Source organism: Rousettus aegyptiacus, unplaced genomic scaffold (genome assembly GCF_014176215.1).
Source record: "Rousettus aegyptiacus isolate mRouAeg1 unplaced genomic scaffold, mRouAeg1.p scaffold_m13_p_5, whole genome shotgun sequence".
NCBI lineage: Eukaryota > Metazoa > Chordata > Mammalia > Chiroptera > Pteropodidae > Rousettus > Rousettus aegyptiacus.
The window spans coordinates 26,047,817-26,071,837 of record NW_023416308.1 but is presented as its reverse complement, the minus strand read 5'-3'; the positions used below and the strand labels follow the sequence as shown (position 1 = coordinate 26,071,837).

General features: G+C 44.1%; 1 protein-coding gene and 1 pseudogene across 2 annotated transcripts in view; both read left to right on the top strand.

Annotated features, from left to right (window-relative positions):
* The window catches only part of KIRREL3 (kirre like nephrin family adhesion molecule 3), a 521,313-nt gene that overhangs the window by 224,355 nt on the left and 272,937 nt on the right, over positions 1–24,021 (top strand). The gene's annotated exons all lie outside the window — the stretch shown is intronic.
* LOC118603093 lies at positions 18,022–18,130 on the top strand (annotated as a pseudogene).

Genomic DNA, 24,021 nt, shown 5'->3' with positions numbered 1-24,021 from the left:
TCACAATTTTTATGGCAGTGTTGGAGGCAAAGTAGGCTGCTAGAGGACATCAAGGGGACCTGATTTTTAATGATTATCAATATGGTTACTATGAAGATTCTAATTAATTATGTCTAGCTTCATCATAAATATGTATATATTAATGTTAACAATATGAGCTTTGTTGGCCGAAGACATAATTGGTGATTAAAACAGAAATCTCCCAATATGTCTAAAATCGTTACCCTAAATTAATGATAAAGTATAATAAAGCACCATTTCTATTGCTAGTCAATTAACAAAACTTTCCTTTATATCAAGAGAATGACTAGCTGCGATTTAATATTCCTGAGTGAGGCATCAACATTGGGTGCTGGGTCATCAAGGCTGGTGAGGGGCTCTCTCTCCTTGTCTATCCAGCTGTCTGTCTATCTCTCTCCCCCCCTCTGAGTGGCAGATGGTGGGCACACATGGAGAAGGAATGAAGAGTGGGAAAAAATGTAAATAAGTGGCATGGAGAAGAGCGGCTCGAAGTGTCAGGGAGAACCGCTCTAACAAGGAGGGCGGGCTGGAATTAGCTGGCTTCCAGGGGAAGCTCTGGAGCAACAGGAATGGGGTGGGGCTGGGGGCATATGTACCCAGGGAGGACTGTCAGCATGCACGCCTCTTCCTGTTGCAGGCCTTCTTCTTCTTTCTCTCAAACTTTCTGGTGCGTTTCTCTTTTAAAGAGCAAGCGAGGAGAGGTGGCTTTATCAAGTCTAGTTTTGCATCGGAGAGTAGTATTGATTTTCCACCCACAACTACTGAAAATTAGAATTTCTTCACAAAGCAGTGTTCTTTTCTTGTTGTGTTCCTTATCTTTTTAAATATGATTACCTGCAATTCTGGGCCTCCTGGCTAAAATCTTAATGAACTTTGCCACCACTGCAGTGTGTAGGATAGGAAGTGGACCACCTGCATGTCCATGTTTGTGGCTGCAGGAGGGCGGACGAGGGCCTAAGGCTGGAATAAATCTTTTCCCTCTGGTTACTTAATGCCCTATCTTTGGGCCACAGGCTTATTGACTTACTACTAATTTTCTTGTCAGGATAATTCTTCCAATCAAGATTTAAAACAAACTAGGAGGTTACTAAAGTGCTGGAGATTAAAGCCTAATGCTTTTTTTATTTGATTAAGATATTCTTATCTGGGTTCTTTGAGCTCTATTTAAGCTCTACACACACCTTCCTTAAAGGGCCAGGCTTGTTTGTTTCAAGCAAACATTCCCCTTCACAACTGCCTTTCCTGCTGTGTATTTGCTCACTAGGAAGAACTAGATTATTCCCACTGCATCAACTTTTGGGCAGCTGCTCAGTGCAATTTTCTTCAATGTCCTGCTATGGAAAAAGAGACCAGTCATTTCCAAAATGCTGATTTGTGGTGACCTATATCTTAGGATTCACCATCAACTCCTCTCCTAACCTGTAGTCCCAGGTACAGAACTGCACTTAGAGGAGTGATTATTCAGAAAGGGAAACAACTCAGGAAGAACACAGCACAGTTACCTGACACCCTTAAACACATAGATACCCCATGACCTTAAAGGTGACCTTTTTAATTGATCTCTTATCCCTGTTTTTTGCTTCTCAGATGTTGATCTCCTTCAACATAATAAAGACATTAATTAGTTTATAGCCCCTGTACCAAGTAGACTTTGTCCATCCCCTTTTGATATTTTTTGTACATATTAATTAGTACCATCAAAGAAAGTCCTCCGTCTACCTACCCAACCTAGCTACGTGGTTCAAGTTGAAGACTAGAGATGGACATCCAGAGAGCATAAAGTTAAAGAGGCAGGTTCTGGGGATGCTGTTTTCATCACTAAACATCTTTATTTTCCATCAAGTTTTCTTTTTATCTTACTTTCTATTAAAAGTCTTCTCTAAGCTAATGCAATAAATTTAGATCTGTAGCCAGATGCAAAGCAAAACTTTTGGCAGGGAACACTCTATCAAAAGATATTGCAAATGAAATATGCTCTCCCTTGGGGATTATGCTACAGTTTAATTTAATTTGATATTTCGAATTAAATTAATTCAAATGGTTATGCAGTTTCCAGGGAAAACAGGCTTCATTTATAACATTCTGCCACCAAATTGTTTAGCAGCCATCATATATCTTACATCATTAACTAAGAAAGACAAATAGTGACAAGGTAGGTGCTTCCCTTCATTTTTCAGTTCTAGTCTTAAGTGGAACACGAGAAAATCCTTCCAACACCATATAGTCTTTTATTAGCATAAATATTTATTAAGACGATTATCGTTAGAACTAATACTATCTGTGGACCCTTCTATCTAATCATTTCCAAGCATGTAATGAAGATGCATGGAGCATCATAAGAGGAACAGATGTGACGATCCCCATTCAATAGATCAGAAGACAGGTGGTGATGGGATTTACCTGGTCTCCTCAGGGGAACTGGGATGCCAGGCAGGAGCTCAGAGACCATGTACCCAGGTTCTCAGCCCTCTGCCTTTATCAGGTTATACTCCTTACTGTAGCCTTTCACTAGGTCTTAATATAATCTGAGCTAGAAATGAGAAAGTGAGCCATTATTGAGTAAATGAATTAATATAGACATTTCACCTGGGGAGCCGAGGAGAAGATTTATATCCCACAGTCATCTTTAATTTTATTTTTTAATTGCCTCTTTTCTTCTATGGTCTTTTTTGCTTGTTTTTGTTTTTTGTTTTTTTTCTAACTAATCTAGGATATCAATTTGCTTTCGTAAGTGTGGACAGCTAGGAAGGGGGGCCCTGTGACCCCATGATGCAGGAAGTGCATTTTGGCTCCTAGAGATAATGGAAGGACCCTCCTGGCAGGTTCTGGAGAGCCTGCTGACTGTGAGTTGGAGAGAAGGCCCGAAGCCCCTTGGAGACAGAGGGTTCTTTGGTGCTCTGATGCCAGCCACTTGGAGCTGAGAGGCCTCCTCTGGCGTGAAGAGTGGGCAATCAAACGTTTACCAACATATTATACCCTGAGAAGTTTTTTTCGTGTTCTTCTTCTTGTATGGAGCAGGTTTATTGAACGTAGGCTGTTCCTCAAGTCCACTAACCTCATGTTTCCGAACGTTGACTGGAGGAAGGCAGAACCATTTGTGGAGGGCTTACATTTCTGCTTCATACCTGCTGGCTACATAAAAACCCCAAAGCGTTCCTGCTAAAACAGAATTTAATATTACAAGAGACTGTGGAAGAGCACAGAAGCTCAGTTTCCTATAGTTCATTGCTACTTCCTTCAACAAAGAGCACATGTTTCAGAGCAAGCAGAGTGTTTACACCAACATCTGCTCAGCTTCCAACACCATCCATCCCAGCCTTACCCATTTTCTCTGAAAATCCAAGAAGAAATGTGTAGTATCTTTTTTTTTTTTAATGCTCTCTGCTTTAGGTGAATTCTCCTTCAGCAATACAGCTAAGTGAATCCATGGATTTAGATTTCTTTATCAGGAGAAATGGAATTTTCATTCTTTTAACATGTGAACCTTTTGGAGAAAAAAAAAATAGTAATCATTACAACAATGATACTTTATACACTAGATACTCGTAAATTGTACCCAAACTTGAAAAGATTCAGTGTTCTATAGTCTTGTGTCCATTTTCAGGTACAACACCCAGTGGGCTTATTCTGCTATAAGGATGATGTTATAATGCAATCATTATTATTAGCACAGTAATGAAAATGGTAGTTCTGCAGCTATATAATTAACTCACCAGCCAGTCAGCACCTAGGATCCCTTGAATTCATAAGTGCCAAAGTAATCCTGACATTCTTTAAAGCCATATTTTCAATTCTTGGGAAAGAAATCTACACAATTCAAAAGTGAGGAGACTCCTAGAGATAGTTTCAAAAGACAAGGCAGCTTCCTGGGGTAAGAGAATAAGAGCTACAATGTTTTGAACACCTTCCATGAGACTGGTAAATGTTTAGGGTATCCTGCTTCATCTTCACAACTCAGGGGTAAATGTCACTGTCCCTATTTTGCAAAAGAAGAAACTGAACTGCAAAGAGATGCACCTTGATCAATGTCACACACTTAGGCGGAATAGGGATTTAAAACCAATTCTTTCCTGCTCTCAAGCCCACATTCTGACTGACTGTAATACTCTTGCCTACCCTGCTCACAGATAATACAAATTGAGGAGAATAGACATTTTCTCTCTTTTTCTATACATCTTCTTTCACATTACCCTTTCAATTTGTTTCCTCTCTGTCTTTCTTATTATATTCTGCTAGACACTGGAATTTAGCACTAGTTCTCACTCTTTTCTCTTTTTCTCTAAACAAAAATGTTTAATAAGTATCCACTTGAAGCAAGTATTGTAATAATTACTTTATACAGCTCTTTAACCATTGGTAACTCTTGCCCTCTGAGATCTCACATTCCAAAATTATTGTAAGTCTCTTGTCAAAGGGTTGGATGTGTAGAAAATGATCTCTCTCTGTAACAAATACTAAACGAATCAAGTTTATTTAGCCAGCGGAAGAGACACTTGAACAGTGTTTTTAAAACAGCTTTCAAGTTCATAATAGAGATATTGAAACCTTCCCAGCTGTTCTCCATTGCTTACAAGAATGGAACAGAAGGAAAAGTGATTTGCTCAAAGCAATAGACATTCTGATTATGTATAAGAACTTTCTGGCTGTGAAAAATTATTAGACAAGGAGATGGTTTTACTGAGGCAGGTTGTCCTTGAAGACCTTTGTGAATGAGACAGTTTGCTTCCTGGGGCATTTTCGACTTAGGGTGAGTGGATTGAATGAGCTGAGTAGAAGGGTCGTCTCATTCTATAGAATGCATTCAGACAGTTTGTCTACACTGTCAATGTGAATTGAAGTTTCATAAATTTTCTGGTAAATTTTGCAGCACAGACATAAGATAAAATGCGTTTAGTCTAAATGATCCAAATTAACTTCTCTGTCTAAATCACATGCGCACACATCCATACGAAGAAACTAGACAAGATCATATTAAGATAACAAACTTAACTGGATTTGTAAAAGTCTATCAATGTTTTTATCTCCTTGGAGATAGGTGCCACATAAATGAAAGCCATCTCTAGAGTGATAGCCGCTATTTATTTTATTAGCACACTCATGAAAATGGAAAGAGATGATCATTGATCACTAAGAACCTGGGTTCAAATGCTACACTGCCAATTGCTGGCTTGTATAACTCATGTGGTGTATCTGGTCCTCTACTTCCTTATTTATAGACCAAAAAAAATTACACCTACTTCCTGGTATGGGGAGAGGGAGGTGAAAGTCAATGGTTCGTAAATCACCCAGCAGAGTACCTGGGCCTTCTCTAGTAAAATGTTTCATGAAACCTCTCCTATTCTGACTTGGGCTGGTGACTCTGGTCCAGCCCCGCAGCCATCTAACAGGCCTCACTGCTACGTTCACTGGCAAGTTCACACCATATGCATAAGTCTCTCTCGGTCAAACCTTGTTTCCAAGGAGGATATAATAAGATAGAAGTGCTCCTCTCTGGCTTCCCTCACTGGAAGTTTCAGTGTGGGCTTTGAGCCCCTCCATGTTTGAGCATCGAGCATCGAGCATTTACTGCCAGTGTGGCATAACTGAGAACGTTTTGGTGGCACCTTCAAGAAATAGGGTGTATTCAACGGGGTAGATATTAAGGAGTTAGCGCCGTATTAGATGCATTGAACTGAGAAGTAAACAGCCCACAGTCTGGCTCCAGAGTAGCCCAAGTGACTTTGGGAAGGTTACTTCACTGTTCTATGCCTTAGTAACAATTATCATTTATTCTGTGCTTACCATGTGCCTGAGACCTATTTATCACAGTCATTATCATCAACATCCACAGAAAGCCAGCCCAAAGTAGATAGCACACCCTTCATTTTGCAGACGAGGAAACTGAGGTGTGGTAACATTGGGGAATGTAATCAAGGACCCCTGATAGCTGGTAAACAGGTGAGCAGACAATAGAACCCAAGGCCCATGACATCAATGTGAGCACTTGTTCTACAACACAGCCCTGACTCGGTTTCCTCATGTAGAAGATGAAATTAGACTAAGATCTCTCAGGTCCTCTATGGCCCAGACAGTTGATGAGTATAAATCTGACTTCTTCCCAGGCTCACCAGCTGGACTGCACACGTCAAAAGTGGAGTTTTGGAAATGATCACAATGGTCCAGTTCCACTCTCTCACTCTCTCTCCTTCATTTGTCTCCTTTCCCCTGTAAAGACTATTTGGAAGTTCTCTTTCTTGGAGAAATAATTGTTGACATTTTTTTTTTTTAAAAAAAAGGGACTTCTTGGTAACAGGGGGAGAATTGCAACAGAGTACTTGGATAAAGAAGTCGCTTGAAAAATGATCCTATTTCCTTTGGAGATGCTCTTGTAATATAATTACGAGCCATCTGTTAACCTCTTCTCCCCTTGCATGATCTTTCTGGTTTTCAGCCGCTGGTGTCCCCAAGAGAAAATTGGCAAGAATGGGAGTGAGACTTTCTCATTGAATATCGAGGAATGGGCGATTTGAGCAACGCGAGTTAGTGCAGTTTAGCACAGGTGTACAAAATTCGAGCCAAACATAAATACCAACAAATGTTCCAGGGATTAGCAGATAAGTCGTATCAGGAGAGAGAAGGGGGGAGCCAAATTTATATAGTTGAGAAAGGATCTGGCTCCGAGGGAACACAATCACGGTCTATAAATACCTCCATGAAAACAGTATAAATGAAGTAAGGGAATTAATCACCGTCTCCAAAGCCGGGAGGACAAGGTGCAATAGCCCTCAGCGTGGAGAGGGAGATGAAAAGCACAACAGTAAAAAGTTCAGAGCTGAGAGACGCAACTGGGCGAAGGGTTGGGCTCTCTGGGGAAGTGGCGGCGCTCCAGGGCTGTCGAGACTGGAGGCGGGAGGAGATTAAATGCTAAAAGGAACACAAGTCCATGGAGGCCCAGGAAGGCTACGTAGAGGTCAAATTCGATGACCTAAGTGTTTCCCCCCACCTATGATTCAGTGAACTGAGGAATAATTACTTGCTCTTGCAAATTGCTTGGTAAATACGCTGAGTAAATCAAAGAAGCCATTTCAACAGCAGAGTAGCACACAGCCCTGGAGCGGCTGGAGGCTGCAGATTGCAAAGAGACCCCATGCAGAGTTGGGTTTGTGGGAGACTTTTTATCATGACGTGGGATGGCACACTTGGCCTGGTTTCATCCACATTTATAAACACGAAAAGCAGCTTCCCTTGTCAGACAGCAGGCGCCCAACCAAGGGCCAAATCTGCCGTGGCCTCCCTTACCTGCCCCCTTCTGGAAGAATCCTCTTCAATCCTACCCACCATGCACACTTCCTCCCCCTCCTGCCCCGCCTCCCCCTTCAACAATATTAATGGTTCCTGCCTAAGTACTTGAGCAGAACCAGGACTCTCCTCCACAGAGCCTGTTTAGAGATAGCCTGAAATGCTGCTGGGAATAATTTTAGCCGTGGGCAAGCTCAAGAATTATTGATGAAATAACCTTTTGGGGCCTGAGTCTGGGGTTTTGCAAATGCAATGGCAAGATTATTATTTAAGTGGGGACTTGATCAGGCGGTGACCTAGAAAACATTTAGTTCTTTTATTGCTTTCACAGCTTCCTGGGGCTAACACTGTCTTCTGCCACGGAAGCCTGAGCGGCTTATTGGGAAAGGGAGGAAAAGCAAGTGGACAGTGAGATAGCGAGATTGCACACCCAGAGGGCCAAAAATACCACGGCAGCACCTCGCCTCAAGATGAGAGTGCCCTGAGTCTCCCTTGAATTGCCGGAACTGGAATGGCATAAAACAATTCAAAATTGCAGTGACTTCCTGGTTTTGCCTTCAAAGCTCAAACTCACCAGATTCAAGGAGCAGATAAATCCATCACCAGGAAGGTTGATTACTAATGAAGTGGTCCTTTACGGCAGTGGTCCCCAACCGTTTTGGCACCAGGGAAGTGTGCTCCTATGAGAATCTAATGCCTGATGATCTGAGGTGGAGCTGAGGTGGTGATGCTGGCTCTGGGGAGCGGCTGCAAATACAGATGAAGCTTAGCTCACTCGCCTGCCACCCAGTTCCTAACAAGCCACCATCCAGTACCAGTCCGTGGCCCGGGGCTGGGGACCCCTGCTTTACTGGGCCACTGCACTAGATTCGATTCAAATTCAGAATGAGACACAGAACAGTGGAAAGTCATCAGGGAAGGCCACATCCAGGGCAAGAGGGACAGGAAAATAGTGCGATGCCCTTCTGCAGGAGCGGCTTCAGGCTGACCACAGGACTCTAGGCAGCAAGGGCTACCAAGAGCAGCCTCTGCAAAGAACAACTCTGCAGCAGATAGAAAGGGGTGTTGGGGTCCTTTCTCTGCTCTCTGCACATAGTTGTTCCCAATGATTTGGAAAGTGATTGCAACACTTGCAATACTACAGGTTAGAGACAGCGAGGGCCTAGACTTGGGTAGCGATCATGGTAACATAAAAGGAGGCTGGCCAGAACTTTCATAGAGATATAGTCATCAGTGGTTGGGTGAGGGGGAAAAAAAAAAGAGGTCTAAGATCACTCTGAGGATTCCAGCTTGGGTGACTAGGTGGCTGGTAATGGCAATGCATGGAGTTTGGAGCTTAGTTTTGAAAATCTTCAGTTTGTTGTATCTGCAGGACATACCAGTGGAGGCTGGCAAGTCATATGAAACTCCAGTGGGGAGCTCAAGAGATCAGAGGCAGGTCAGGGCTAGAACTATGAATTTGGGAGTCTTGACTTATTGCTACCTCCTTCGTGAAGTTGATCCTGCATCAGCAGGCAGAGTTAATCACTTTCTCCTCACTCTTCTGAAACTCCTTGTACAATACGTATCACACTGTGTGGTATCTACTTGTTTTATGTACCCATTTTTATACCAAACCACAGGCTGGTGAAGGGCAAGGGCCCATCATTCTTATTCGCATCCCAAAAAAGCTCAGCACAGTGTCTGGCACACACAAGGTTTTTAAAAATTTTGCCAAATAAGCACAAGAGACTAGAGAATGAAGACAAAATTGAGAAAAGTTGTCGGGACTTAATCTTGGGGACCATCAACATCGACAGAGTGAATAGAAGAAGACAAGACTGTAAAAAGAAACTAACAAAGAGTGTTGGAGTGTGAGGATAAAAAGCAAAATAAAACAATGACAAGGAGGAAAGAGAGGGAAAGACTTCAAGAATGGCAGGGTGACTGACTGCATTAGTAGCTACCCAGAGGCTAGGCAGAGTTTTGGCTGGTCGAGGTGACCATTAATGTTGTCCCTTTCAGGTGTAAGGCTAGGGCTGGTACAAAGGCCTCTGGACCTTTCGCCTGGTTCTTTCCTTGCAAGTTCAAGTGGCCTGTGCATCGTGGGGGTGAGCTGCGAAGCCATGAAAACCCACATTGTGTCAAGCAATGAGGTGGCCAGAAGAACCCAGAGGGCCACTACAGGCTGAGCTCTCACATTAACCTCCTTCCCACGGAGTGAATTTCAGTGGTTAGAGCACCTGAGGATGCCAGATACTTTTTTTGTTATCTCTCTGGTTTTGACCTTGTAAGCTTGTTTTCATGCAAGTATTTGGGAATTCGGTAGGAGAAACGAAGAACTGCTGGAAATCGCCATACCAAATATATCGAGTACTTATTGTTACACAACCGGTTATCAGAGTTTTTTGTTTGGGTTTTGTTTTCTTTATTTTTCTTTTCTTTTCTTTTTCTTTTTCCATTTCCCATCGTGGTCTTGTTTCACTGGTCTCAGCACATGTGGCTGCATTGTAAAATTCACTTCTGTCCTTTTTTTCAGTTGTTGAAATGTAAACCAAATGCTGTTTTTAATGAGCTAAGATATTATTCAGGCTTCTCTTTTTTTTTTTCTTTTGAATTGCTATGGAGTGTACCTCAAAGCTTCATTTGGAAGCCTGCAATTCCATTGTAGTTTTCTTTAGACAAAAGAGGCCATTCTGTATCACAGAGGTATCACCATAGCTCAAATTCAAAGAGTATCTGGTAGAAGAATCAGGATACAGGGAGGGTGGGAAAGTGGAAAGGTGATTTTGGAGAAAGTTCCATAAGATCCTCTCAAAAAGATGGCCAGAGGCAGGGTGAATGCCTGGGATGGCAGAGGATGTCCACTGGTGACCAGAGATCTCCCACTTTAAACTGGACCTCTAACCCATAATATTCAACTACCCAGAGGACATTTTCACCAAGACGGAGCCTATCCCCTCAAACCTAATATGCCTCAAACAGAGTCAATTACTTTCCTGCGTTAACCAGTTCTGTTATTTTATCGATCTTTATTTAGCATCTGTTATGTGGCACTTACGATTTTTGGTGTTGGGGTTATAGAGGGCAACAAGACAGACACAGTACTTGCCTTATGAAGCCTACCCTCTAGCAGGGAAATTTGCAGTGTTGTTATTTATATTGTTATATTGTTATAAATAACAATAATAAGAGTGACGTTCTTTGAGGCCTTTCTGTCCAACAGACACTACTGCCAGCACCATGAGACACAGGACTGGGAACCCTGACGTAGTGTGGAGGGTCAGGAAAGGCTCTGAGTCCTCTTCCTCAGCCCCATTTAGTGGACCCACTGGGATTAATTTTCTTCCAGATAATACATTTTGGAAACTGAAGTCTCTGCTTCTTCTTTCCACACCTTTCTCTCTAATGAGCCACCGAGGCTTGGCACTGCTTCCATCCTCTCCATTCTTCCTGGACCCTCTCTAGTGCGGCAGCCTGCCACCCACATTCGGACTATTACGACAGCCCTGGCCTCCCTGCTTCCACCCTCCCATCGCTCCTCTCTGACCTGCATGTCTTCTCAAAATGAACTTTCCAGAAAGTCTGCTTCCTGCTCAATGTCTGAATTATTCAACAAATATTTATCAAAAGGCTTGCCTTACCCAAAAAAATTAGGTTGTGTGTTTCAAAAGAGAAACTGATGCCGATCGCGTCCTTTGACTAAAGGATCTCTTTAGCCTGGCACTCAAGGCCCTCCCCACCAAGACCCTCTCCATAAATGGCCTGTTCACCATTTCCCCAAGTAAGACTTCCACCTTCTTCAGCCTTCTGCCCATCTCCATTTCTGGTTATCAAGATTCCATCCATTGTTAAGTCCCAAATCAAATGTCACTTCCCCTGCGAGGCCCTCCCTGATGAGCTAAGCAGAATTGCAGGTCTTTCCCATCACTGAATCTATTCTAAGGTATAGAGACACTGCACATGCCTGCCTGCATGTGTTTTGCACACTCATGCACATGGCACACATGCTCCTGAGAAATCCTAGGAATCTGTGTGTGTACCTGCTGTTGGTGAGCCTTGGCTCTGCTCCAGAAACTGCACTAAGCAACTCAGCCAGATTATCTGCTGCAATCATCACAATGCTTTTATAAGGTAGGCACCATAATTATATCCCCATATTGCAGGTGAGATCAAAGAGGTTAGGTGAATTGCATAAATAAGGCCACACAGCTAGTAAGTGGCAAAGCAAAGATTCAAACCCAATTTTGACCAGAACCCACATATGTAATACTATACAGTCATTCATCAGGCAAGAATTCTTTAAAGAATTATGTGCTCCAGTTGCCTTCTACAGTGCTCTGTACGCAGTACGCAGTATGCATTCATAATCATAACCTCAGTACCTAACACAGAGTCCAGACCATATTATGCATGTGCAGTAAATACCTGTGAGTGAATGAATGGGATTGTCACTGGGCACCATGACAAATTTTCTGAGTCAGAATGGCTGAAATTAGGGCCCAAGAGTCTCTGTTAGGAAACAGTTCAGATGTTTCATATGCAGCTGGACAGCACCTATCCATAGACCAACATTACAATACTAGTCCATCCACCACCCCCCATTTTACAAAAGGGAAACTGAGGTCCTCAGCAGTTAATTGACATGGTCAAGGTTAGCAGCCTCCCTCCCGCCCCCGGCCATCTCTTCTGGCCAGGGCTTTTACAGCCAGCCCCTCCTTACTGTCAGCCTAGCTGTACGGTAAGATACTAATGCTGGGCAGAAAACAAGCCTGCATCTCCACCTCTCCTGTCTAAGGCGATCTTAAATTGGTTTTCTTGACTCTCCCCTCTGAGGAGGTCTTTCCTGAAGGCCTCATTTCAGATAAGCTGAGCAGGGGACAGCCCCTTAGCAGCTGACCTAGAAACTCCAAACCACAGTAACCAAGTCTTTGACCTGAAAGTGCCTTGTTATTGGGTTTTGCTTAATGCAGATCCATCATCTTTGGAATCACCTTTTTGCCTCTTCAGAGGGGAGCCACGTTACCCAGCAACCGGTGTGTCAGTGATGTGGCAGAGCTGTTGATCAATAAAGTTCTGGCTTTTAACCTCTCCCTGAAGCTGCGTTGGACCTATCTAGTTCTAAAAGCTGGTATCAGATGATTTCTTAGCAGCTGATGATGGGTTCAAAGGAAAATAAGATGCAGAGTTAGACATACCTCAGTTGATGTCCTAATTCAACGAATACTGGCTGTGTAATCTTGACAGTCCCTTGCCTCTCTGACCCTCAGCTTCCTCATCTCCACTGTGAGAAAATCTCAGATTCCTTCTAGTTCTGACATTTGTGTTCTGTGTTCCATGATCAGGGATGTGAGTTGCTCCTACAATCCAAGTTCGGCCTGATGAAGAGATTTAGTTCTGTTTCATGTTGGCCATTCCATGTCATCTGTTCAGCCCATGGAGGCATGAACATAAATAAGAACCACTGAGAGGTTATCCTTCCATGAGTACCACCGTCCTCTGAACCCCTAGTTTTGCCTTATAATAAAACTCCTTTGTATACAGACAGACAGCATGACTCTCTGGGAAATTCTCAAGAAATGTCGTCCATATGTTTTTGAGTCATTTACACTGAACCCATCATAATATTGTTCTTTGAAGATCCATTTACATTTGTTCTAAAGGCTTATTTTAAAGCTTATGCAAATGAACTAGATTAAGGTTGCATTCTGGAAGCCGAAGCTGGAAAATGGGAAGTTCGTTTTACAGCTTGGTGTAAATAGAGTTTCACATGTGTTCCAAACAGTTCTTCCTTCTTCGCCCAAGTGTCCTCCATTCAACCCCCTGTTATCCACAGAACCACAGAGCTTCTCCACAAGTGAAATGCTAATTAATGGCAGTTAAAAGGAATGGAAAGACCAGGGAACGAGTGTCTCATTCTGCCCCTCTGAACTAGCCGTCTGGCACTGGATGAGTCACTTACTTTTCCTAAGTTCTTCATCTGGGACCCACACAAGACCTCCATGTCAGCAGCATTAGACTTCCCTGATGACCAGATTCTGAACTTCTCACCCTGACCCACTGAATTACAGTCTCCAAGAGGAAGCCCCAGAATGTGAATTTCTCACATGTTCCCCCAAGTAATTCTAATGTTTACCCCAGGATGATAACTGCAGACTAGATCATCTGTAAGGTTCTCTCCTCTCTACCTACAAGATTCTATGATTTGTTGCCAAAGGATCCATTTTCAACTCATATTTCCCTATCTGCTTCCTAAAACTCTGTTCCCATTCATTACATGGTCCCTATTATGGACTCTCGGGTGTTCTCTTTGAAGAATCTTGATGTAATTGTTGAACTCTGGTTAGATGTAAGACATCATCACTTGTCACCCTCCACACACTCTAATGCAGAATCCGAGCTTAGAGCTCAGTATCCAGCTGCATTACAGAGCCCCTGGAAGAGTCATTGTGTTTGACCTGCAGAAGCTAGCAGACTAATTGGTGAACCTGTACAACTACCTCAGCGAAATTCCATACATATGCATAGGTAGGGGGCTGACAAGTAGCATCGTGGAATCTGCATTAGAGCTGGGACCTGGGCCCAAAAGGCTGGTGAAAGTGGAGATGAGGAGAAAGTACAACACAAGCAACAAAACTCAGGAAGAGAAAAGAGGACTATGGAGAGGAAAGAGTGCCTTGTTTCTGACCCGAATTGCCTCTTCCTGCTGTTGCAAAGAGAGTTGGCCCGTGTTACATGTTTGGGAATGATTTTCCATTCAATACTCACAGAAATAAACTCCTTATGGTGAAACCTTCTCCCTGACCTGCCACTTCCCCTATTCTCACACAGGCCCAAATTAAGCACTGTCTGATGATATTGCCAAGAACCTGGTCACTTCTCATACCATGGGGATTCTCATGGAACAATGTACATCTTCTGCTCGATGAGTCTGGCTTTTTCCAGGTAGCCTGACCTCATTTCAGTGTAAATCTAGCAAGGGTTACCTTCTCTGCTCCCAACAAGAAAAGGATACATCTGAGCCTAGCGAGGCAGATTTAAGAATGTATCTATATTTATCTCTCAGCCCATTGTTGTGCCCCGTGCCCCTAGTCCCTTCCTGGCCTCGCTACTCCATCAAGGCACCAAGTACTCTCTCTACCAGCCCCTCCATGTTGGAATCTCAGACTAGCTGCAGGATTATTGTCTTATTAGTCTTCTCTCCCAAAATAAAAGAGGATGCTGGGAGAGAGCAATGCTTTACCAGGAATAAATTGCAAATATAAACAAGTGCTTCCCGGGTAGAAGAGAGATCTATGAGCAGGGGGCTTTCATGTCACCCCCAAGACAGAGGACACTGTGACGGTTGCAGACTGGTCTGGGATATCCAGAGGGGTTTTTTTGCCCTCCAGACAACTACAGCACCAAAAGTAGAACGAACACCATCTCCATTGAGTTTAGCAATAGAGCACTTTAGTTCCTTTCAATCCTATTTATAAAACCATATTTTACACCGCTGCTCCAATTCAGCACCATCTGCATTTTCTTCCATTAATCACAGTAGAACTCCCCACCGTAGCTTTCATTACCTGCTCAAAATGAATGTGGAGAGAAAACATAATTAGATGCCACTTTTAAAAAATAATATCTTGAAAATAGAGCAATGACTTAAATAAAAAGAAGGCGGGGGGAAGAACACTATTTGAACTAATGGGCCAAATTACTTCAGGTTAAGCTAGATTTTAAATCAGCTTTTTTTCTTTCTCTCTTTCTTTCTCTGCCCCCGCCCCTCCAGTGACTCATGACAAATCTCGAGTTCAGCTGGATGGATGATTAGATTTCCTCTTCTCTGCTGAAACAATGAAATATTTCTATAATATTAAACCTGTCAAACTGATCAAAGTGTAATGTCAAAATTCCAAGTGCTCCTTCTTGCCCAATCCCCTCAGCTCTGGTAGAATGGAGCACATTTTATTTGCTGGCCCTGAACTTCCTGAGGTTTTTAAATCTGATACATGCTGCCCGATTTGCAATGTTTGCTACATTTCTACCATAGGTGTTTGACACCGTGAAAACAGTGGCAGGAATACTCGTGGCCTGCCCTGCCTGCCAAGCACCCCATGCACCCTTGTCTTTGGCTTCTTCTTCTCACACCAGCCTGAAATCCAGACATTACTAGTATGTTATCATACAGAACAGCTGAGCCAGCAAGAAATTCTCCCTAGGAAGAAAGTGCTACTTGCCTTAAAAACCCAGGTGCCACCTTACACCTGGCACACTGACTGGCAGAGTACTGCTTAAGAGCTGTTTGACCCTTCAAATCCCTCAAGGCCTCAGAGCCTCAGTTTCTTCATTTGTAAAATGAGAGTAATTCAATAATGCCCACTTACCTGTGGCACAAGGCTATCAGATGAAGATAAAGTGACTTATAGAGAAGCTTGTAACCATGCCGATATGAGATTAAATTAGTATTATTATGAGTATCATCTATTGCTTCCTGGGTAGCTCACATTGGTAAAAGTCTCACATAGTAAGCAGTAATATGGCGCAGTGGGAAGTGTTCGGCTTTGGAGCCACACCAACCTGCATTAGAGTTCCATCCTTCCACTTCCTAGCTGTGTGTCCTTGAACAACTTATTCGCTATTTCAGAAACACAGTTCCTTCGTTTATACAAGGGAGATAATACAATACTCACCTTTCAAGATTGCTGAGGTGTTATATGAATTAAATAGAGATATATTTAAGCGCCTGGAACACAGTAGGCACTTAATAAATGATAGCTGTATTGCTGAGGGTGCTCTGTTTACTGGACATTGTCTGGAAGAATAAGGAAACGAGATGTTCCTCTGCCTTTAAGGAATTTCTCAGATCAGCCCTGGAGGGCTTCGTTTTTTTTCTTTTTTCATAAATTCTTTTTTCAAGGTAACTGCCTCGGTAAACATCTTTTGGGGTTTTATTTTTTTAATACTTTGCTTTGGCCTTCTGTTCTTAAAACCTGCTAGGGCTAAAATAGGAAAGGACATTTCTGGGAAGGGATGGAGGGAAGAAGCCAAAATTGGGTTGGCTAAAGTGACTTCATTTCTTAACAACTAACGAGAAATAAGCTCAAGATTTACAGATTAAGTGCTATTAATTACCACCCAACAAATATTGAACCGCAATGCTGCACTCCTAGAAAAACCAGGAAACTCAGCCTGAATACTAAAGGGCTCCATTTAGTGCTCTGGATAAACTCTACCTTACGTTCACACGGCACTGAAGACACCAACGTGCCAGGGGTGCTGTGGCCTGGCCTCCTCTGGGACGTCCTTTTCCATCTGTGGTCCATGTCTGGGACTCTCTAGGCAAGGAGGGCAAGAGCGAGCTCTTTTCCTGAAGGGAAGGCAGGGGACCAGAGCAGGTGAGGGGTGGGGCAGATGAGAGGGGCACTGTTGAAAGCTTTTCACCTTGGATATAGGTCTGGTTTTGTTCCTGGGCTTAGCTGTTGGCCCGGCCCACTTTGTAACTAGAACACCGAAAGCCTTAAGTACGCTAGTGTATTTAAACCATCCTTTCCCCAACTGACATTCTCCACACAAAGTCTCCTCTAGTTCTCCATGTCCCAAAACACCCTCACCCGCTGGAGGATTCTGAAATGGAGAAGAAGCTAGCATATGTTGATGAGTCCCACATGTCGTCACTGTGCTACGAGTTCTTATAAGTCATCTCACTCCATCCACCACTGGTTAGACTGCTCTCACTATACTGGGAGAAAAAGTGAGACTTCAAGATGCTGAGAATTTGCCCAGGTCCTTCGCCAGGTCCACATGTGACCCAGAGGCCCCTGCTTTCTCCGTTCCCCGGGTCCCTCAAGAGCATGGGGCCTGCTTGGGTAGTAATGCACAATGATGGGTTATAAGTTTGTTGCAGGGGCTGCTCACACCCTGCTCCACCTTCATCTTACCCTCTGCGGCAGGAGCTGAAAGCAGTCAGCGCACATTCTGCCCTAAAGGTGTCCTGCTTCCCTCCCGCTCCTGAGCCCCAGCTTACAGCCACTGCTGTCTCTAACGCCAGCCCCCAATCAGGAGGACACACTTTCTCCCCTTGGCAAGCACACCCTGACTCGGCACACTCTCATCCAGATTCTACCGAATTTGCATTAGAAAACTGCCAGAGAGAGCAAAGTGGAAAACCTGGTACTTGAGAAAACTTTAGCCTTTTTTTCTGAAATCTAAATAAGGGCACTGCTCCTGAGAATAATGGTTTCTGATGTGACAAATTGCTGGCTCCCTGGACAACCTGGCGGTGCCTTTCCTACCATGACCCCTGACAGCAGGGGAGGGCACACTCCTTGAGTTCTTTCTCACAGATAGCACAGGGTGCTGGAAAGACTGGAGGAAGTATGGTGGTCCCCATGAGCCTCTGTGCCAGTGAAATAAGCATGACCTTTAACCCTACCTCCAACTCGATTTTGTCATCTGTAAAGTCAGGAGATTGGTCTAGACCAGTGATCCTCAACTTCAGCACTACTGACGTTTCAGATAGGGTAACCCATCATTGTTGGTACCGACCTGTAGGGCTTTGGGTGGCATGCTTGGCTTCCACCTACTGGATGCCAGTAGTATAAGACTTACCCCTCCACCTAGTTGTGATGACCAAAAACATCTTTAGACTTTGTTCAAATGTCCCCTGGGGGCAAAATGGCCCACAGTCAAAAACTACTTGCCTAGCTGATCTGACAGTCCTTCCAACTCTCAGGTTCTCTGTTTAGAAGGCAATAAAAAGTCTATGGCCATGCCACCCTGAACAAGCTCAGTCCTGGAAGCTAAGCAGGGTCGGGCCTGGTTATTACTTGGATGGGTGACCACCTAGGAAGAACAGGTGCCGTAGGCGTAAAAAATAAAAAAACAAACAAACAAATAAAAGAAGGAGATGATAACACTAAAAAGAGCTTGGGTTGGGCTAGTTGGGTTGAGCTAGCCAAATCCTAGCTCTAGCAGTTAAATGGTAGCTTTTATAACTGGCCAAGTTGCTTTACTTCTCTGAGCCTCAGTTTGTTTATCTGCAAAATGGAGATGATGGTACCTATTTCAAGGGCAGACTGGAGGATTAAATGACAAAATGTATATAAAAATTCTGGCACATAGTAGATTGCCCAATAAATGGTGCAGTTATTGCTATGATTACAATCGAAAGTAAACCAGTCTTTCTTGTGACCAAACCCACACAAATTCACATAAAGATAACCAGCAGGTGGAATAGCTATGCACAGAAAGAAATTAATACATGTGTTGAACATCTACTCTATGCTAGGTACTGTGCTTAGAGTTTCATAAAAATTCTCAAGTTGAATCAGGAATTCAAACAGCACTGAGACTAATAAATGCAATATTTGATAGACTTTCTCAGATGCCTAGAAGAGCAGGATCTAGAAAGAAATAGTAGAGTATTTATTTTGTACCTTCAGTATCAGAATTAATTCCCCTTACTTTTGCCATTAAATTAAGATCATCCATTCATCTGTTACCCATGATAAACACCACATATAGAAGGGAAAAAATGGAAAAGTAATTTTTAGCTGGATTTCTTCACTCGCAATGAGTTCATGTCATCTCTTTGGTTAGGTGCTGCCCAAAGGGCAGTTTATTTCAGTCCATACAGAAAGAGACAAGGAAATAATATTTATCCTTAAACCTAAGTTACAGGTTTCAGTGTCTTCTTCTCTCATTCCCCATTTTCTGAGGCCTGACAACTGTCTGCTACCTGTGAAGTCCCCTTTTGCAGGAACCCCCCGATCCCCAAGGCACGTCACTGAGATCGTATCCCTGGTCTGGGCTGTCCCACAAGAGGGTTACTCTTCAGGGGAAGTATTGATCTGTCGCTGGCCAAGGGCCTAGTTTCTATGTTAAGTGCCAATAGAGTAGGTAGAGGAGGCTGGAAATGGGGCCAGTGGAAACTCTTTACTTCCTTCTGGGGTTCATGCCTTGAGTCTCCATTGCTCTAGGGTCACAGTGATGCTTACCTGGCCTTTTTACTTTCCTTGTCTTTGTTGTTATTCACCTTCCTGCTCTAGTCATCAACTTCAGATTCATACTCATGCTCAGATCCCATTTCTTTCACATATTCTCATCTATCTAACCTTCACAGGAACCCATTTTACAGATATTACAGAGAGGCGAAGGGTACCATCATAAGCCACCACCAGGGATTGATCGATATAAGTTTGTGGGTCCCGGTGCTTGTTTCTCTGTCCAACAGTAGTCAACCCCAGTCCCGATTAGGAAGCCCTTTCTTCCTAAGAATGGGTAAACCTCCCCTGTGAGCCTCCCTGCTGCAGAGGCTGTGTGCTCCGGGCCATGCAGGTCAGCCCACCTTTGACTAGATCCAGGAACATCTGGACCATGCCGACGGAATGGAAGACAGTGCCATTCCAGCCGTAAAGCCTGTCCTGAATGTTTACACACCCGAGTCTTTTAGTCATCACTTCCTTGACCTCCATTAGCATTATCTTCCCAGCCACACCTCTCTTCTACTTGTAGAACTCCTGTTCATCCTTCGAGAATTAATTCAAAAATTAATCTCCTCAATGAAAACATCTTTGACCTCTCCATTAGCCTCCACTTCTGTGTGTCTTTAGCACACTCCACGTACCTCTGTTATAGCACTCCACGTCTTATTTATCGCTTTTCGTAATTCCTCGCTCACAGTGAGACTAAGTAAAGATTTCTTAAATGAACACAGAGATGAATGGAAAAATGGGGGGAAATCTTGGGGCAAATAGCGAACACAACATTTAAAGTACTTATTTAGAATTAGCCCTGATAATCTGCCATAGAACCTGAAAGTAGTTTTGCTTTCCCACGAAAGCCTGGGAATTTTGAGAAAGAGACAAAGTCTGTTTTCTTCTCACCCACTGATTGATTTCCTTTAGTGCACGCCTCTCAACTTTTAATGTGCACACAGAACACCTGGGGATCTTGTTAAAGTGCAGATTCTGACTCAGTGGTTCAAAGGTGGGGCTCCCAGGTGATCCCGTAACCACAAGACCACACACCGTTAGAAGCAACTCTGATTTCTTTTGGGCTGCATCCTGCCTCGTCTGAAGTTGCTGGGCTGTCACTCTGAGGCCCCGGCAGGGCCAAACATCCTGGCATCCCTGTGCCAGCTTGGCAAAGCAGCTGTCTGTTGGTTTATTTATTCCCTCCCATTATCACCAGGGGAAGAGACGCAATAGACATGCCACATCTTGTTTACAGAGAACCTCAGAAAAGTTTAAAATGCAAGTTTTTTTAAAAAAAAAATTGCATTGATAGCTCCTTAGAATCACATATATCAGGAAAAAAATGGGCTAAAGGAAATTCATAAAATATTAAATGACACTGTGTCAAGACACAGATAGGGGCAGAACAGTAATTAAAGTAAACAGCACATCAAAACTCTGGCTAAAGCCCTTATTTAAATTGAAAGTAAATGTAGAAACCGATCGTGTAGCCTTGTATAAATGTGTTTCCAAGAGCCTTTTAAGAATATTAATGATTATGGAAGTATAATGGCTGAATATCAATGATCGTTTTTACAGCAAGTGACAGCTCAGCAGGAGAAGAAAGAATCTAGATCCTCCAAAGATGCAAACTGGTTTGATCTTCCCAGCACTGTGCCCCCTTCCAGATGATGAAGAGAGGGCCAGGGAAGACAGTTGAGGTGTCCTAAGCTTCTGATGCCACTGTCTTGTGGTATGAAGCCATTTGGACAGGGCACCTTGGCCATGGCTGGTGTCCCCTTCCTTCTCATCCAAGACATCTGCTGAGCTCCTACTGGGTTCATGGCCCTGTGACTCTTTACCATCTCAAAAAATACTTTCCCACCTTGCTTTAAAGTTTCTGAAAAGTTCAGCAGCCCAAAGGCAAAACTGAGACTGTAAAGTACCATAACTGACTTTTTAAGAAAGGCAGTAGAAATTACTCATTTGAATTGTAGGGTTGTCCTCTTACTGCAGAGGTGAAATCCTCCCAATCTCTAAAGAAGCCTCGAAAGCCTAAGGGTCATTTCTTCAACGTTCAGCATGGGGGCCAACCTGCCTCCCTTGATATTGGATTTCACCAACATTGTCTGTGAATCTGGTGGGTAGGTGAGTTGTTTGGGGTCCAAACTGAAACACTCGAGCACTGCTTTTTACCTTAGGGTTCAGCCCCGTGCTGACGTCTGGTTTGCTTGCTCTTCTGGCGAGACCAGGGCTCCCACAGCTGCCATTTCTGCCCTACGGCCCTCTGGGGTCAGATCCCAACGTTCTCTGGGATTCTCTTCAGCCACAACGTCCTGGTGGCCAGGCTCCCAGCATCACAAGATCGCTTTCCTACAAGTGTCTCCTCTCCTCTCCTGTGTTCTCCCATACGGCAGCCAAACTAGAGACAGTGTCCTGGTCCTGTGCCAGGCTTCCCAGGCCAACTCCGGACCAGGAGCTGCAGAAAAATGCTCACTCCCTCGCTGTCTTTGTGTCTCTGGTACCAGCCTTTCTGGAGCTGGTGGTGTATTGGATTGGCCATTGTCGTGACGCTGTTTAGGCAAAACCTGCTGAGCAGAAAGCATAGTCTCATTTGCTGACCAGAGAACTCCAGAGTTTTGAGCCCAAGCCCAGCTAACAATAAAGCATTGCTTTGCTTCCCACTGTGTGCTCGTATTTCTCATTGGGACCTCATGAGAAGTGACTATTTCAAGGACAAGATTTGGCCATTCCTGTATCTCTGGATTCAATATAATGACTGATTAAATTATTGCATTATTATAAACTATAAAATCATTTTATTGTTAATAATAGTCTCATATTAATTACTATGTTGTTCTAGCCCTTACTTATAATCCTCCTTCCCAAATCTCTGGCTCTCATTGCCATTCCTGTAGGAATCCTTAGTCTCCTAATGGAACAGATTGTAAGGCCCCCAGGCAGGATGTGAGGAGATGGGATTAATGCATCCCCCCATTCCTGGTGCTCCCTGGAATCCAGCCCAGCTAGCAGCTTGTGAGCAAAGTCCTTCCCTTAATGATGTGATTCACCTTCGGGCAGCTCCCCCTCCTTCTCCTCCCTGCTGGGGGCTCAGTCCTCAGTTGCTTCCTCAAAGACTTGCCTGCATCAAAGTAGCTACTGTTTCCAGCATCTTTCTTTCACATTCCTTTTTGTTCTTTGTTTTTGATCCGACATATGCTGGGGGGCCGGGCTTTTGTCTTTTAGCTTGTGAGTAAATGGGAGCACTTAGGGAGGTGGCAGCAGCCAGGCCTGATTAGTCTCTTGTTCTTCTCTAACTGGGAGCTGGAGAGGTCAAGTGGCTCAGCACCAACAAGTAGCCTGAGGCCTGGTGAGCAAAACTTGACTTGGAGTCTGAAGACCCGAGTGTCAATCCTGGTCTTTCCAGCAACAAAGTGTGTGAAGTTTGGGCAGGCCTGTTTCCTCTACCTGTTCATTGACCAGACATGGTGCAGGGTGCTGGGTCTCCAAAGCTTAATAAAAATCACGTCCGTGACCTTGAGATGACTGCAGAAATGTGAGACGTAGACACGAGAATACATACAAGTGGTGGTGGAGGTGGCGTTCGGCAGAGTCTTAAAGGATTAAGTAAGAGCTGGTGGGGTGGGCCCTGGGACCGGGTCATTCATTGAGGCATGGGCAAGGCCTGGAGGTATAAAAGAGCGTGACTTTCTCAGAGAACTAAAAATTATCTGGCATTGCTGGAGCAGAGAGCTAGGAGAGAAATGGAAGATGGGACCGGAGACGTGGTAGGCAGGGGTCAGATCATGGAGAGTTTACGAACTATGCTAAGAAGTTGAGAAAGGGAGAAATTGCAGGTAAATTTGTTTGTCAGTTAAGAATTATCTCAGGAGTCAAGAAAGAAAATGGCTTAAAGGAGGACCTGATAAAAGGACCAGTGAGGAAAGTGTGGGGACCTCAGCCTGGACTTCTTTAGCTCTACACCACTGACATTTTGGACTGTTGACTCATGGATGCGGGAGCTGTCCTGTGTATTGTAGGATGTCTGGCAGCATCCCTGGTCTCTACCCACTAAATGCCAGCAGCACCACTCAGTCCTGGCAACAAAAAATGTCTCCAGGCATTGCCAAATATGCGCTGCCATTGTTTTGGCCCAGTTTAAGCCTGTAAGCATGCACACCTGCTCCCAAAGCCACCTCTCTCAGAGTCTCCTCGGCAACTGGACAGCCCACTGCCCAGCTCTGCCCCACCTCCTCTCACCCCCTTCAAGCTTCAGAGCCGAGGATCTGCTTCCCAAATACAGATAGCACCCTGGAACTGGGGCAGCATCTGGGAGCTGCATGGAGCTCAGGGAAGCAGCCTTGGCCCTGCCCGATTCGAATGACTGCAGGAGAGAAGAGGGGCCATGGAATCAGCAAAAGCAGCAGGAGGGACCAAGGATGTAGAGTCTTTGTTCCAGGTGACCACGCTACTTACTGGACCAGGTCTGCCCCCTTCACAGTCCTCACTCCACTGATGAGTACTCAGGGCTTGCTTCTCTTGCCTCGGTTCCCTACCCTATAGTAAATCCAGGTTGTCCAGGGTTTTGGAGGTTCTACATTTTGGGTCCTACACTGCAGTCTAACATTTATTGTCTCAGCTCAGGTGAACAAACGCTGCTCCGTAAAGGCCAGATAGATGTTTAACACCTGAACAAAGGCACCCTGACCCTCCAGGGGCCTGCATCCCAGTGGAGAAGCACATCCTCAACACCTCACTTTAGTATGGTGAGCAAGCACGGTGTGCACAGTGGAGGCATTCATGG